This window comes from Armigeres subalbatus, unplaced genomic scaffold (genome assembly GCF_024139115.2).
Source record: "Armigeres subalbatus isolate Guangzhou_Male unplaced genomic scaffold, GZ_Asu_2 Contig813, whole genome shotgun sequence".
Lineage (NCBI taxonomy): Eukaryota > Metazoa > Arthropoda > Insecta > Diptera > Culicidae > Armigeres > Armigeres subalbatus.
Window position 1 is genome coordinate 112,194 of NW_026943605.1, and position 16,888 is coordinate 129,081.

The following is a 16,888-nucleotide window of genomic DNA, read 5'->3' on the forward strand; positions in this document are numbered from 1 at the left end:
AGTTGTACGTCAATCCGTCATCGAGATACAGATGATTTTATTATTACGGTTTCTAAATGGACATAGCTTTAACCGCATCCGCGACCCTTTACGTAACGCTTAGAGAGGGAGGGGGGGTTTAGTGAAGTATGACGATCCATACAAAATTTTCAGAATTATTATTATTTATTCAGACTAAGGCCGAAGTGGCCTGTGCCGTATATAAGAGTCTTCTCCATTCGGCTCGGTCTATGGCTACACGTCGCCATCCACGCAGTCTACGGAGGGTCCGCAACCCGCAAGTCATCTTCCACTTGATCGATCCACCTTGCCCGCTGCGCACCTCGCCGTCTTGTGTCCGTCGAATCGTTGTCGAGAACCATTTTCACCGGGTTACTGTCCGACAGTAGGACAGCCCACGTTAAGGAAAATGCCATTTTTATCAATGAAAACCACCATTTCAGCCAGTTTTCATCAGCGCATACTGAAGAACAGCATATCTGCGACTGACTACCGATAACAGATATCTAATTGTCCATTTTATTGCACAGAAATTTGATTTTCGAATGATTTTGAAACCATGCGGGGTGAGATGCGCCAGTGGATGGGTTAAAACGCGCATGTGCTTATCGTACTGATTTTCATTTTAATTGCCTACATTAAGGCAATTAACCGAATGTTTCAGCTGTTTCGGTCATACGAAATGAGCATGGGCGTAATGCCCCACACCGACCTCAGAAGTTTGAAGGCCCATAAAATCGTTTTAAAACCATTTTTGACGACGATTTCGTGTGGAACATAAAGAACACGAGTAAGCAGCATGGCTCATGGCTCAATTATTAATTTATCAATGTATAACAGCGACAGAAAGACTTAATTCCACCGAGCTAGAATTGCATCAAAACACGCAAAAATCGTTTTTTCGAGTTTTTCATGTATAACTAGAGAAAAATCATGAAATATATGTATCCAATGGCAATATTTTTCATTGCTTTATCGTATAGACTATTGAAAATAATCAAAATGGGGATATTTAACCTTATTCAGGGGTGGCGCGTTTTAACCCCTATGGGCGTGCTACCCCCACTAGACCTGTGCGCCGAAGTATTTTTGAACGGCGGCGGCGTAAGGCCATTTTTACACCGGCGGCGGCGGCGTCGGCGGCGTCACGCCGTAAGCAATGTTCGGCGGCGGCGGCGGCGGCGGCGGCGTGAATCGGCGTGAATAATTTTAAACGGAAAAAAATCATGCTGCAAGGCCTATCATGCTTTTATTGAAGTTTAGGGTTTTTGTACAATTGCTAGCTACAGACAGACTGATAGGGTGAACATGCTAATAGCTATAGCTTGTATCTCCACAGTAAAAGTTTACATAACATCCTCCACTAGGATATTGCCGCATCACAGCACATACTGGAAAGTACTTCAGATATAAATCCAGAAATTCGTTTGGAAATTCCTCAAGATATTTCTCAGAAAATTCGAAAAAGAAATTAGGAAAACCCTTGAAGAATTGCCTTGAAAATTTATTTTCGTATTGCTTCGGAAATTCTTTCCAAAACTCTCCAAAAGTTCCTTCAGGAATTTCCTTGGAAATTACTTTAGGGATTGCTTCGGAAATTCCTTTACGGAGTCTTTTAAGAATTTCTTCGGAAATTCATTCGAAAACTTTTTTAGGAATTCCTTTGGGAGTTTCTTCAAGAATTCTTTAGAAAATACCCATAGGAAATTCTTCAAGAATTTCCATCGGAATACCTACGGACACTGTTTTAGGAATACATCCGGAAATCCCTTTAGGAGAAATCCTTCGGAATTTATATAGTTTTCTCAATCCCTTCAAGAATTTCTTTTAAGAATTTCTAATTGAAATTCTTCCAGTAATTCCTTGAAGAATTTCTTCGGAAACTCTAAGAAGATATGTTTGGTATTCTTTCGAAATTTCCCTCTGGAATTTATTTAGAACTTTCTCCAGGAATTCTTTCTGAATTTTCTATAAATAGGAATTCCTTCGGACATTCCTCCGAAAATTCCTTTAGCAACTCTTCCAGAAATTCCGGTAGAACTTCGAAAATTTCTTTTAAATTTCCTTTAAGAATTTTTTCGGGAATGTCTTCAGAAATTCTTTTGGGAAATCTTCGGAAATTTCGTTTGTAAATTCCTTTAATTTTTTTTGAACCGTTCTTTAAGCGGTTTTTTAATTGAAAATAAGTTTAACACTCAAATACCTTTGAAAATTTCTTCGAAAAATTCTCCAAATTAGAATTCTTCCTGGAATAATTCCTGTATGAATTTTGTATGGTTCATTGGTGGAATTTTCTAAGGACCTCCTGGAGGAATTTCTGGAAAAAAATACCTCCTAGGGGAATTTTCGACTCAGTTCTTGAAAGAATAATCGAAAAAGAATCTGAAAAGATTTTCTAAAAGATTTTCTTTTTTAATGAATTTCAAAGAGGTGAACCAGTCAAGGGCTGAAAATCTCTATAATAAATTTCTTCGAAAGTCCGGAAAGTAGTAAAACAAACTTAGTTTTGGCTTTAGAATCAAGACTACATAGCAAGAAAAACTCCCAAAATATCGAGATATTCGGATATTCTCAAGAATTCTTTGGGAATTTACTGCACGAGCTCCTTCGAAAATTTCTACATATTTTTCTTCATAAATATCTTAAATAATGCCCTAGGAAAAATATTCAGGAATTAATTCGGTAAGTCATCAAGAAACTCATTCTAAAATACCTTCAAAAATCCGTCAGGAATCCGATCGAGAATTTCTTCAGGAAGTCCTTTACAAAAATCTCCACAAATGAAACCAGGCTTTTGTTTGAAATTCCCCTCAGGAATTGCTTCGGAACTTTTTAGGACCTTATGAAATTTCTTAAGGAATTCTTCTGGAAATTCCTTCAAAAATTCTTATAAGATTCATTCTTATCATTCCTTCAGGAATTCCATCAGAAATTCTTTATTGTAATACTTTTAATAATTTCTACTCATGTAGATGGGTACAATTCCCCACAGTTGTAATGGATTCGACGTGCCCCTCAAAGAAGCCATCCTTCGGAAAGCTCAGAAAGGATTGCAAATCTATTTATTAGTCTGTTTGATTACATTGCTAAAAGGATATTCTTGCTATCCCGTGGGTTTCGCGTAAGTGTCTCTGCTTACGGGTCCGCCACCTCCGTTTTTTGCCCTTCACACAGAAGTGCATTGAAAACAGAATGGTAATTAAATTCGATTGTACTATTGAGTGGAGCCGCATGCAGAGCAAGACTCAAGCCAGGGTGCTGGATAACAACATACATACTCTTAAAAATTTCTACAAAATTCCTTTGGAAATTATTTTAACAATTCCACTGGAATGTTTCCAGGTATTCCATTCCCTCGGAAATTTATCTAGTAATTCCTTCGGAATTTCCAACGCCATTTTCTTCCAAAACTCTAGGAATTTTCAGATATCTCCGAAGAGCAATTTCCAAAGGACCTTCTAAAGGAGTTACCGACATTCTGAAATTTCTTAAAGAATTTCTTTGGACATTCCTCCAAGAATTCCTTCAGAATTTTCTCCAGAGATTCCTTCAGAAAATCCTCCAGAAATTACCTCGGAGATAAATCCAAAAATTCATCAAGGCTCTAAGAATTTTCTTCAGATGTTCCTTCAGAACTTCCTTTAGGACTTCTTGGAATTATTTCAAGAAAACCAAGAAATTTTTTTTGGAAATTGTTTATCGAAATAAATCGAAACATTTTTTTTCTCAGAACAATTCTAGCAAATACATTGAAGAATGAAGGAAATGTTTAATTTAGTGGGTCACGTGCCCCATCGTGCTCCAGCTTCAGAAGCCAAAAGATCAGCACCAACCACGTCGCTTCTTTTTACTATCACGCGTGTTTACTGGTGAAAAAAATCACAAAAATAAGAAACAAACCAAATTCCCAAAAGATCAGTTTTGAATTCGCATATCATGAGGCTAACACAATGATACTCCATGCCCAGGGAAGCTAAACAAATCCTACGAGACTGGGAATCCAAATCCAACATTCATTATGGTGTTGATTTGTAGCCGCGTTTGTAAGCACTGGACCAATTAGGATATGTAACATTCAAACATAGATGATGAACCACCCCTCCCACCCAACCAGGCCCTCCTTAGCCGTGCGGTAAGACGCGCGGCTACAAAGCAAGACCATGCTGAGGGTGGCTGGGTTCGATTCCCGGTGCCGGTCTAGACAATTTTCGGATTGAAAATTGTCTCGACTTCCTTGGGCATACAAGTATCATCGTGTTAGCCTCATGATATACGAATGCAGAAATGGTACCTTGGCTTAGAAACCTCGCAGTTAATAACTGTGGAAGTGCTAATTGAACACTAAGCTGCGAGGCGGCAATGTCCCAGTGGGGGATGTAATGCCAGTGAAGAAGAAGAAGATGATGAACCACCCATTGCGACCAGAATGAGGTTATTCCACATGAAGTTACATATGAGATTAGAAGTTCATCGCTACGCTCATTGATTTATAGATCTGTAGCCAATAAGTTTTTGGATGACCTAACATTTAACACGCCAAAGCGGGTAAAAGTGACAGGGATAAAAGTAAACAAATCTGCTAAAGGTAAAATAGCTATTTAATTAATGCTGCCTTGGTTCGGCAGATGCGAACGCACTGCATAATGTGATTTTTGTGTTGGCCAAACATCGGCGTGAAATATGAAATTCGGCGGCGTGGAGTCAACCGGCGTATGGCGCGCCGCCGACACCTTGACCGGCGTCGGCGTACGTCAATAAGTGTCGGCGGCGGCGGCGTGGCGCGGCGGCGCACAGGTCTAACCCCCACTTCCCCTACCAAAATGTTTAACATTGGTTCGACTTGATTAGTTTTTGAAGGAGTGCCCACAAGATAGGAAGTGAGTGCTAGTAATGGACCCCGTGCGTATAATGGACCCCCTGAACAAAATCCCAAATTAAACGCTGGACAATTTTCTGCAAGCTTCCGTCGGGTAAAGTTGCTTCATGTAACAGGACAGCAGTTCCATACATTTGCTATGGACAGGGAAACAGAAATTTAGTCATATTAACTAAAATGTAAATATGCTAGAGGGTCCATTACTAGCACACAAGAGGGGGTCCATTATAGGCAAAAGGAACATGTGGGAATGGAACATGTAAATCAAATGGGGGGACCATAATACGTAGGGAGTGAGTGCTAGTAATGGACCCTTTAAGGTGATTATAGAATGAAGCCCGTGGTGAATTTCAAATTCACCACACGTTTATCTACATACATTTTCAAAAGTCCAAATCTGGCGTAATAGTTTTCGTACAGTGCCGATACACAAATTATGATTGTTCAGCATAACTAAGCAAACGATCTACCATTATTTCAGCCCCATACGCGTTATGGTTCTTTCATCTCGTGTTCTTGGAAAAAATATTGGAAAAGCACGTGGTTTACAAAATGGCCGATTTCTGGCTTTATTCTATAATCACCTTAACGTCTAAAATTTACTTCAGTCGCTTCGCTAGAGCGAGCCTCTTGACAAATTGTAGTTCTGCTGCACCAGATGACAAGCAACAGGTACCAGCATTGTGTTTCGTACATAAAACTATCCAAAATATTCATTTTTACTAATAAAAAAAGCATTTTAAAATTATGTAGCTAGCATGCCTATTATGGCCACCCCCGGGTCCATAATACATACAACGTCGAGTTTGTTTATATACGTATTATGGTCCCCCCATTTGATTTACATGTTCCATTCCCACATGTTCCTTTTGCCTATAATGGACCCCCCCCCTTGTGTGCTAGTAATGGACCCTCTAGCATATTTACATTTACAAATTAGTTAATATAACTAAATTTCTGTTTCCCTGTCCATAGCAAATGTATGGAACTGCTGTCCTGTTACATGATGCAACTTCATCCGACGGAAGCTTGTAGAAAATTGTCGATTCCAGCGTTTAATTTGGGATTTTGTTCAGGGTGTCCATTATACGCACGGGGTCCACTACTAGCACTCACTCCCTATATAAATAAACTCGACGTTGGGTATTATGGACCCGGGGGTGGTCATAATAGGCATGCTAGCTACATCATTTTAAAATGCTTTTTTTATTAGTAAAAATGAATGTCTTATGTACGAAACACGATGCTGGTACCTGTTGCTTGTCATCTGGTGCAGCAGAACTACAATTTGTCAAGAGGCTCGCTATAGCGAAGCGACTGAAGTAAATTTTAGTCGTTAAGGGGTCCATTACTAGCACTCACTCCCTATGTCGCTTTTCAAATAATTTTAATTATCTAAAATTAGCGAAATAACCCTCTATGTAATTCTCTCTTTGTTGGTTCGATCCGCTTGTAAAAATATTAAACTTCACTCATGAATGCTATAAAGAATATTTTTAGGAAATTCTAAGGGAGAAGGAGTGTTAAATTCGTTGGAATAAAGATATATAAAAAGGAAATCCCCAATCTTGGACGGTTAATTGAATTACTTTTCACCGCTGTAAAAAGATCTGTTTCTAAAATGTTTATTTTGCGATGCTTATTTTGACTTTTTATCAAAAATGGCAATGTATCGGCTGGTATTCATTTCACATAGCCAAGAAATTTGATGCGACGGTATACCGAACCAATTTTGAAGCCAAGCAAATGGATCGAACAGTAGTAATAGACACCATTCAAAGAGACAAATCACAATTCCGGCATGCGATTAGCTGTCTATAATCGTTCCATTTAATGGGCTCCATGTCTCATCGTGACGATGATGATACTTGACTAAACACGCCATTCCGGAAACGGGCTTAGCTCTTTTGGCGCATTTGTCTCCACGAGCAGGATGAATAACCGAGTGCAGCTTGAGAGCAAATGGATTACTTATTTGGATGTTATAAAAATATTGATTTAAAGTGACTAATTTGATATTGTTTTGATTTTTCCAACATTGAAATAATTGAATTCGAATACAGTAGCATTGAATTGTTTCAACACTTTAGCAAACGTTTTTCGAAAACGATTTGTTATTTCGATTGCAAATCAAACGGTCAAATTTGTGTTCCAAGCGAGTCCTGAAATGTTATCAGAGAAAAGGTGTTCAAAATAAAATTTATGTTTAATTGCATATCACCATTAAAACGTATTTTAGATTTGCTCTTTTTATTTGTTCGGGTACTACACTTGGTCGCCAAAAGTTTTCCCCGTGGTCCTGCCGGACGAGCGACGGCTGACGCAAGTTATACTGCCGACAGAACAAGTGAGTGAGACATAATTGAATCTCTGTTATCCCACGGCCGTGTGCCGTCGTGGTATCTTCGTACGCCAATGCAGCCATCCGGACTCGAAAGGACCTCGTTTGGGATCCATTCAACGTTTATTGCCGACCGCCATTTCACCCTGTCCAAAGTTGATTTTGTATTTTACTATAACGAACGAACGAACCACCTCTGTCTTCCCACAGTTGTATCAGACCGAAGAGTTGTGATGCGCTGCGAACCAGGTGTGTGTATCTCCGTAACAATAAGGGAACAAACCAGTTTACGGTCTCGTCCTTACGTTCCCCGGTCAGGTTGCGAGCGTGAAAGTGTGGAAAATGGGCTGCCGAATCCGGATCATTGCTGCCGGTCGACTCCTATTCTGAAAAGTGATCGAAGCGGTGTTTACCGATGACATGTTGTCGCGGTGATTGCTGAACTTAGGACAAGACTTCAATCACGGACGATTGTTGTGTAGCAGAGAAAACAGACAACTAACTCGAGTTTGAAAAGAAGGAGGAGTCCAGGTTTTTATTACAGCGTGGTGAAACACACAGCATATGCAACATGATGTAGCTAGTGTTTCACCATAGATGAATTTGTGTTTTCCTGTTGGACGTTCGTTTTCTGTGATTGTAGTCATCCTATCGTCTAGTCTAGCTGCTTCCAAGCAGGTTAAATTGTTTTATGGTTTTCACGAAATTGAGTTTAAAGAATGGCGTGTATTCTCGAAATTGTAATATAATTTTATGCACTTTTGCAGTATTGGGTCATATTTCCTACAAATAGTGCTGGTTTAAAAGTCGTTTCAACTCACTGAAAATATCAACATAATCTACGAGTGAAATCTAATCTAAATCTAAATCTAAATCTCGCCTCAGTGCTAATATAATAATTTAAATCGTCGTGAGAATATCACCTTTGAATACCACTAATCCATGATTTCTCTTTTCTATTTTCATTGCAAAAATTGAGAGGTGGTCCACAATAATTAAATGGATTTTCCACTCCCATGTGCCTTGGACTAAAACTGGCAAAAATGAATCGTAATTCCTGAGAAACAACACAGGTTATGTATAAATGAGTAGGCACCTAATACACTACTATCGTCAAGGTAAGAATTTTTTTCCTTTTTTTTAAAGCATATGTCTCAAACAATGTATTTAAACCCATCAACATGTCGGGACGGCATGTAAGACGAAGTGACATTGTACGAAATATTCTGCATAACTATGACTAAGGGATATTGAATATGTTTACATCTTTCGAATCAATATAACAGTATCTCAGTGGACAACATGATCCATGTACGGTTCATGAAATACATGAATGTAATTAGGTAAAAAACATTAACTGACTAAAACAGACAACTTCATTTACCTATATTTATTGAAATAAAATGACAAGATGACATCAAGCAGATAAATCTACATACTTAAGACTGAGAAAATCGGAAAGAATAGATATCAATCAAACTCGTAAATATAATAGCTTTTGAACCAGTTCAACAGTGTCTATATGGACAACATGATCTTTGTACGGCTGGAGAATTGCTTCAAAAGTAATAAGCTTGTCTTTTTTATGTACCGAAGATTGAATACTATCTTATGTCTAATAAAAAAAACTCTCGATTCAGTTTTTTCGATGAAGTATAGGGCAACATGCAGCATGCGAGTCGAAAAAACTGCTTCGGTAGATTTTGACCACCCATAATAACAATACCCAGTCAACACAAGATCGTATATGATATCACGTAAGATGCTAAAGTGGAGGCCATATATGTACTTCCCCATACAATATGTACTCCACTTTAGCATCTTATGTTGCACCATATACGATTTTGTGTTGACTGGGTAGACATTTACATTACATAAAAAATGACAACATGTTTTGACATTGACAATAAAATGACAAAACTGACTTAAGAAATCTTACGAAGTTTGTTACGAATAGACTCATTGACTATATAACATGAACGTAATTCCCTCCGATTCAGTTGCAACAGCGTCTTCTTGGACGACATGTTCCGTGTACGGCTGGCAAACTGCTTTGAGAAGAATTATGCAACGAGATCATCAAAGGCTTGGCGCAGAGGTTTCTACTCTATTCAGAGTCCCGCCAGTAAACCTTCAAAAAAAAAAGAATTCGAAATGCACTTTAGAGAGATAGATTCCGTTAAATATCTTGGCTGTGCATATGCACAGCACATGTTTCAAAATGGACAAATTGATATGGAATTTGCGAAAAAGAATCCACGTGTCTTGGAGGGACTCGAACCCTCAACCTCCTACTCTCTAGATAGGCGTGATAACCCCTACACAACAAGACCATCTCAAGGTCACGTTTGCGGAAAAGCCATCAGAATCCGAGTACCAACCTCCACCGCGGTTAGCTCTTTTTTTTTGCAAATTGACATCCGTTTTGTTAATCATATGAACAAGTGTGCAAGCAGTTGTATGAAACTTGTATTAAAAGAAACCTGAATGTAATTGCACGTTGGGAAGAACATGTTCTTGGTTAACATGTCGAATACTGCGATCATGAAATCATTAAAATCATGAATTCAAACAGCAGGTTCTCGGGCGTCTTCTAAGCGATTTTCACAATTCTTTCGCGGTTGTCTTATCCACCTAATTTAGTTTTCTCTAGTTTGCAAGTTTGTTATGTTTCAAGGGATCCTCATTGCTTTGAGTATCAGCTGCAGTACGGATGCTGTCTGATGTAGACAATCTCGATTTACTAAATTCAATATGAGTAAAATTTACTGCTTCAGAAAAACTTTATTATGGGTATCAACCCACATTGCTCAGCCTCTCAAGCCATTGCGTATTATATTGGTTTGATGCAGATGTTTTAGGTTCTCCAAATTGTTCTGGAGCTGGAGAGTAATTTGTCTACCTGACCATCTTCGCCTGGTGTTAAACCAAAATCAACCCAGCATGTCCATTAGGGTGGCTCAAAAAACACTTTTTCAAAATTTTTGATTGGCCACCCTTTTATTCGGTTCTATTTGATGTCCTGATGCTCTGGACAAAATAACAGCCAAATCGGCCAGGCCGCATCGTGCTTTCGTGCTGTGCGGTTCTTTCTCTTTGCGGAAGGAAGTTTTTAATACTACCCGAAGCTATTTTAATTTCAACGGTGCTTCTTAGCGCTATTTCTACCCACTGATCCCGTTACGATCTTTGCAAGGACCCGTGCCTTCGTTTTACGTTGGACCCGTTTGCGGAAGTAAAATTTCGATAAGCGGTGGTAATCCTGCAGGGACACCGTTCTGGGAAAAAACCTCTAAGAAGGTCACGTCTCCACGCTCAGCAATGAGTATTAATAAAAACAAGAGGAAGGGGGAGTCTCTGAATTCTCCACTTCCTTCAAAGAAACAAGGTTTTAAGACCGTCCTGCCCAAGCGCGGAAAAAATAGAAGGAAGCTGGAGACTTCAGATATTCCTTCTAAATCTAACGTTGACATTATTTCTTCTCCCATCGAACTGAGCAATCAGTTCGATTTGATTAATAACGAATTTGAGGAAATCGAATCTACGTCTAGCCCAGGTGATTCGATTCATGCGAAGAAACAACGGATTCCGCCAATTGTGGTATCTGTTGCCGAGTTTTCTGGCTTTCGGAATGAAATCTTGAGTAACCTTCGGGGGATCAAGGTTTCATTTCAGATTGCTAGGAAGGGTGACTGCCGCGTTTTGCCGGGATCCTTTGACGATCGCAAACGTCTTCTCCAGTATTTAACTGAGAAGCGCCATAAATTCTTCACATACGACGACAAAACTGAGCGATTGTTCAAAGTCGTCTTGAAAGGTCTGCCCAGTGATGACAAATCACTGGATGAGATTAAAATTGAAATTTCTGAATTACTTGGATTTTCACCAGTCCAAGTAATTAAGATGAAAAAGAAATCCCACTCTGGTACTTCCCAAAGGGCATTTCTCAAGAATTTTATTTAGTTCATTTTAACAAAAGTGAACTAAATACTATGAAAAGTTTGGAAAAGGTCTGTATTATGTCCCATGTCCGTGTTACATGGGAACATTTCCGCAGGCCTGGGGGAAATTTCCAAAACCCCACTCAGTGCCGTAAGTGCCAAAAGTGGGGTCACGGAACCAAACATTGCCACATGGATGCTAAATGCATGATTTGTGGTGGAACCTCTCACGCCAAGGACGCTTGTCCTGTGAGAGAAGATTCCAATAAATTTAAATGTGCAAATTGTGGGGGCAATCATAAATCCAATTTCTGGGAATGCCCTTCACGCAAAAAAGTTTTGAATTCCCGTGCAAAATTGATGACGGGAAATTCCAATCGGATCCCAGATTCGACGGGTAGAAACTTTTCAAACGCTCAAATTTCGAAACCAGTTACCGGTCGAGCAATTCATACCCACCACAATTCACAAACAAATTTCGCCGCTCGTCAACGGGTAGCAAGCACTTCAGTAAATTCCAATTTTTCCAATGTACCTACGTATGCAAACATCGCTGCTGGTAGACAAAATTTCTCTTCTCAAAATGAGGTTTATACTAATGTCCCAACGGAAAATAATGGTCATGTTGCCGATTCAGGTAGCATGACTGCTTCCGATTTTGATTTTTTAACTGAACAATTGCATCACATGGTTGATGCAATGTTCAAAGCAAATACCATTCCAGAAGCTGTTCAGGTTGGTATAAAGTACACACAAAAATCGTTATCGGACTCCGTTTCAATGGATCCAAATAATTGTGTGAAAGTTCTAAATTGGAATGCCCGCTCTCTAAAGGGTAAGGAAGATGAATTATTCAACTTCCTAACAGTTCATAATGCATATTGCCATTATAACAGAAACCTATTTAAAACCAGGACTCTCCATTAAAAGAGATCCAAATTATTTTATCTACAGAAATGATCGTCTTGACAGCGCCTGTGGTGGGGTCGCCATTGTCATCAATAGACGTATCAAACATAAATTATTTTCTTCATTCAAAACCAAAGTTTTTGAAACCTTGGGAGTTTCTGTTGAAACAAATTTTGAAAATTTTCCTTCATTGCAGCTTACTTGCCTTTTCAATGCAATGGGCAGCAAAAAGAATTTGTTGAAAGCTGATCTTCAAATTCTGACTCGCAACAAATCCAAATTCTCCGTACTTGGTGACTTCAACGCCAAACACCGTTCATGGAATAATGCTCAAAGCAATTCCAATGGTAAAATTTTATTTGAAGATTGTTCTGCGGGATATTATACTATTCAATATCCCAATGGACCAACTTGTTTTTCTTCCAGTCGAAATCCTTCTACAATTGATTTAGTTTTAACGGATTCAAGTCAGCTGTGTGGCCAATTGGTAACTCATGCTGACTTTGACTCTGATCACCTTCCTGTGACATTTGAAATCTCACAAGAAGCCATTTATAATCCAATCAGCTCTACTTTTAATTATCATAGAGCTGATTGGGATTTATATAAAACGTATATCGATAGGAATTTTGATGTTGATATTCCTCTCGATACCAAAAGTGATATTGATAATGCTCTCGTATCTTTGACAAATTTAATTGTCGAAGCCAGAGGCATTGCAATTCCTAAATGTGAAATTAAATTCAACTCCATTATTATTGACGACGATCTTCAGCAACTGATCCGTCTTAAAAATGTGAGGCGAAGGCAATACCAAAGAACTCGCGATCCTACTTTAAAAGTTATTTGGCGAGATTTGCAAAATGAAATTAAAAAACCCAGATTAATCAACCTAGCGGCGATGGCGCCTTTCTCGCGTAAAAAGGTAATAAATGTATAGCCTTTACGCTTACACCTCAATGATGTACAAGAAAGGCAAAACAGTTACACCGTCTAATGTTATGATAAAAAATTTACACTAGTAGACGACAGATGGCGCTGCCAAAAGTTTCTCGAATTTCCTATGTTCGAATTTTGACTTTCGGTCAATTTCATGGTACTATGAAACTGAACGAAGAGCATACTTACGCCTAAATGCGTGCAACACGAGCATCTTTATAGTACGGTGAAACTCTTAATGGGAGCAAGCCACGGATAAACTTTAAACATATTCATAGATGCAAGGCATTTTTCATAACACATTATTGTTCTATGTGACTATGTCTCATCACTATTTTAATATTATCTATTTTTTGCAATTTGCAATTATTATGAAATTCAATAGTGATAAACAGCGTTTTATTCTCTGTCGGATGCAACTTGTTGCAAGAAAATCGGTTAAGAGTTTCTATGTGAAAATTTGGCTAATGTTTTTTATGGCATTTTGTGCACACACACGCACACACGGACAGACAGACATTTGTTCAGCTCATCGAGCTGAGTCGAATGGTATATAACACTATGGGTCTCCGGGACTTCTATCAAAAGTTCGAATTTGGAGTGAAATGATAGCCTTTCGGTACAACTTTGTTGTACGAGAAAGGCAAAACGTTTCGCTATTCTGAGAAATACCAACTTTGAGAATAATGTCTCGAAGTTGGATCCCAGTTCGAAACCCTTTTGGAAATTAACGAAAATTCTTAAAAAACCTCAAAAGCCAATTCCAGCGCTTAAAGAGGGAAATAAAATTTTATTAACAAATGGCGAAAAGGCTCAAAAACTTGCTCAGCAGTTCGAGAGTGCCCATAATTCTAGTCTAGGTCTCACTAGTCCAATTGAGGATCAGGTTACACGAAGCTTCGAAGACATTCTCAACCAAGATAATGTTTTTGACCCTTCGTTGGGAACTAATTTGGATGAAGTGAGATCTATTACTAGAAATTTTAAAAATATGAAAGCCCCGGGTGATGATGGTATTTTCTACATACTTATCAAAAAACTTCCTGAGAGCTCTTTATCCTTTTTGGTTAATTTATTTAACAAATGTTCTCAATTGGCATACTTTCCAAATAAATGGAAAAACGCCAAAGTTGTTCTTATTTTGAAGCCGGATAAAAATCCAGCTGAGGCTTCTAGTTATCGCTCAATCAGTTTGCTCTCTTCAAACTGTTTGAAAAGATTATTTTTAATAGAATGATGGTTCATATTAATGATAATTCTATTTTTGCTGATGAGCAATTTGGTTTTCGCCATGGGCATTCAACCACTCATCAGTTATTAAGAGTTACGAACTTTATTCGGCTCAACAAATCTGAAGGATATTCGACTGGAGTTGCTCTTCTTGATATAGAGAAAGCATTTGACAGTGTTTGGCATGAAGGTTTGATTGTAAAATTGATGAATTTTAATTTTCCTCTGTACATTATTAAACTGATCCAAAATTATTTATCAGATCGCTCACTGCAGGTAAACTATCAGAATTCTAAATCTGATAGATTACCTGTAAGGGCTGGTGTTCCCCAAGGCAGCATACTGGGGCCCATTTTGTAAAACATTTTTACTTCTGACTTACCTGATTTACCACCGAGGGTGTCAAAAATCTTTGTTTGCAGATGACACGGGCCTTTCAGCCAAAGGGCGAAGCCTTCGTGTCATTTGTAGTAGATTGCAAAAAAGTTTGGATATTTTTTCCACTTACTTGCAAAAATGGAAAATTTCCCCGAATGCTTCCATAACTCAGCTTATCATTTTCCCACATAAGCCGAGAGCTTCTTATTTGAAACCTTCTAGCAGACATATTGTCACTATGAATGGGGTTCCAATTAATTGGTCTAGCGAAGCTAAATATTCAGGACTTCTGCTAGATCAAAAATTAACTTTTAAAAATCACATTGAAGGCCTTCAAGCCAAATGTAACAAATATATTAAGTGTCTATATCCAATCCACTTATAAACAGAAAATCAAAACTTTGTCTTAAGAACAAACTTTTGATTTACAAACAAATTTTTAGACCTGCCATGTTGTATGCTGTGCCAATATGGACTAGTTGCTGCAATACCAGAAAGAAGGCACTTCAGAGGATTCAACATAAAATTCTGAAAATGATTCTGAAGTTGCCTCCGTGGTATAGTATCAATGAACTTCATAGAATTTCTAATATTGAGACATTGCAACAAATGTCCAACAAAATAATTTCCAATTTTAGACAAAAATCGTTGCAATCTTCTATTGCAACGATTAGCTCCTTGTACCCTTAGTATAAATTAGGTTAAGTTTAGTTTAAGTAGAAAACATTGTAATTCCTACATGGTTTAATTCAACCAGAGGAAAAATTCTAACTGCCAGAGGCAATTGAAATGTATTAATAATAACCAAGGAATGTAATTGTCGCTGAAAAATGCAAAAAACAAGCGACAAAAGAGAATAGCGATAACTCTTTGTCCCCATCTGCAGAGGATAAAGACATTGTTGCGTTCCATTTTATTTGCAACAACCATGGAGAGGTAATTGTTGTGAACTTTTCAAACTGCGATAACTTGTTTATTTTAGGAGAAAAACGCAAATCATGTCAACAGATGGTTAAGTGTATGTCTAATCTATGATAACTGATACTAATTTAACCAAAAACATCATCGGAAACCGACTACTTCTCAAAATGCGTGGCAGGCGATCATTGTCCTATTCTGTTGCAGTTTGGGACAAACGCTTATTGCGAGTTGATTTTGTCCCAACATTTACAAGAGAGGATAATGTTGTTGTCATTGGCAATGTTGTTATTTTACATTCCTTGATAATAACTAAAAATATAACATAGCAAATAAGGATGATAGTGTTAAGAAAACACGGAACACCTAGTCTAAGAGATGAATGCATGTATTAGATAATTAGCAAATAAAATTAGTTAAAAAAAAAAAAAAAGAATAAAGAAAACGGAATGCACAGAGAAGAAGGAAGAAGAGGGAAAATAGAAAAAGGAAGAAGAAAGAAGTTGGAAAAAAGCAGAAAAAAGACGGGAGATGGAAGAATAGTAAGAAAAAAATTGAAGAAGGAATAATGAAGAAAGAAGAAACAAGGAAGACCGAAAGAAGCAGAAAGATGGAAGAATGAATAAAGAAGAGAAAAAAGAACAAGAATTAAAGAAGAGGGAAAAAAGGAGGAAAATGAAGGAACAAAGGACAAACAACAAGGAGGAAAGGAAGGAAAATGACGAAAGAAGGAAGAAAGAGAACGAAAAACGAATAATGACGAAGGTAGAAGGAATAGATAAATAGAGAAAAGGAACAAGAAGATGGTAGAAGAAAGAAGGTAGAAAGGAAAAAGGTAGAAGGAAAAAAATAAGGAAGAAAAAAACAAGGAAAAGGAAGAAGAACAAAGAAAAATCAAGGAAGAAGAATACAGAGAAATGAAGTAAAACAGATGAAAGAAGGAAAAAGGAAGAAGATATAAGGGAGGCAGAAGAAGGAAATAAGCACAAGGAAGGAGGAAAAAAAATAAAGAACTATGGAGGAAGAACTAAGAAAAAAGAAGGTAGAGCTAAGAATGAAGTAAAAAAGGAAAGGTTGAAGAAGAAAAAAGGAAAAAGAAATAAAAAAACAAAGAAGAAAAAAAAGGAAAAACAGAAAGAAGAAGAAAAATGAGAAAAGGAAGTGGGAAGAAAGAAGGAAGAATGAGGAAGGAAGAAGATGAATGAAGAGAGAGGATAAAAATAAGGCAGTAAACTTGGCAAGAATCAAAAACCAAGAACAATAAAGTCTTCTTCCTATCTATGCTAGCACCAAAATGAGAATTCAATATAAAAATTGAAAGACTAAAAGTAGTCGCAAGAAGGTTTCGGTTCATTT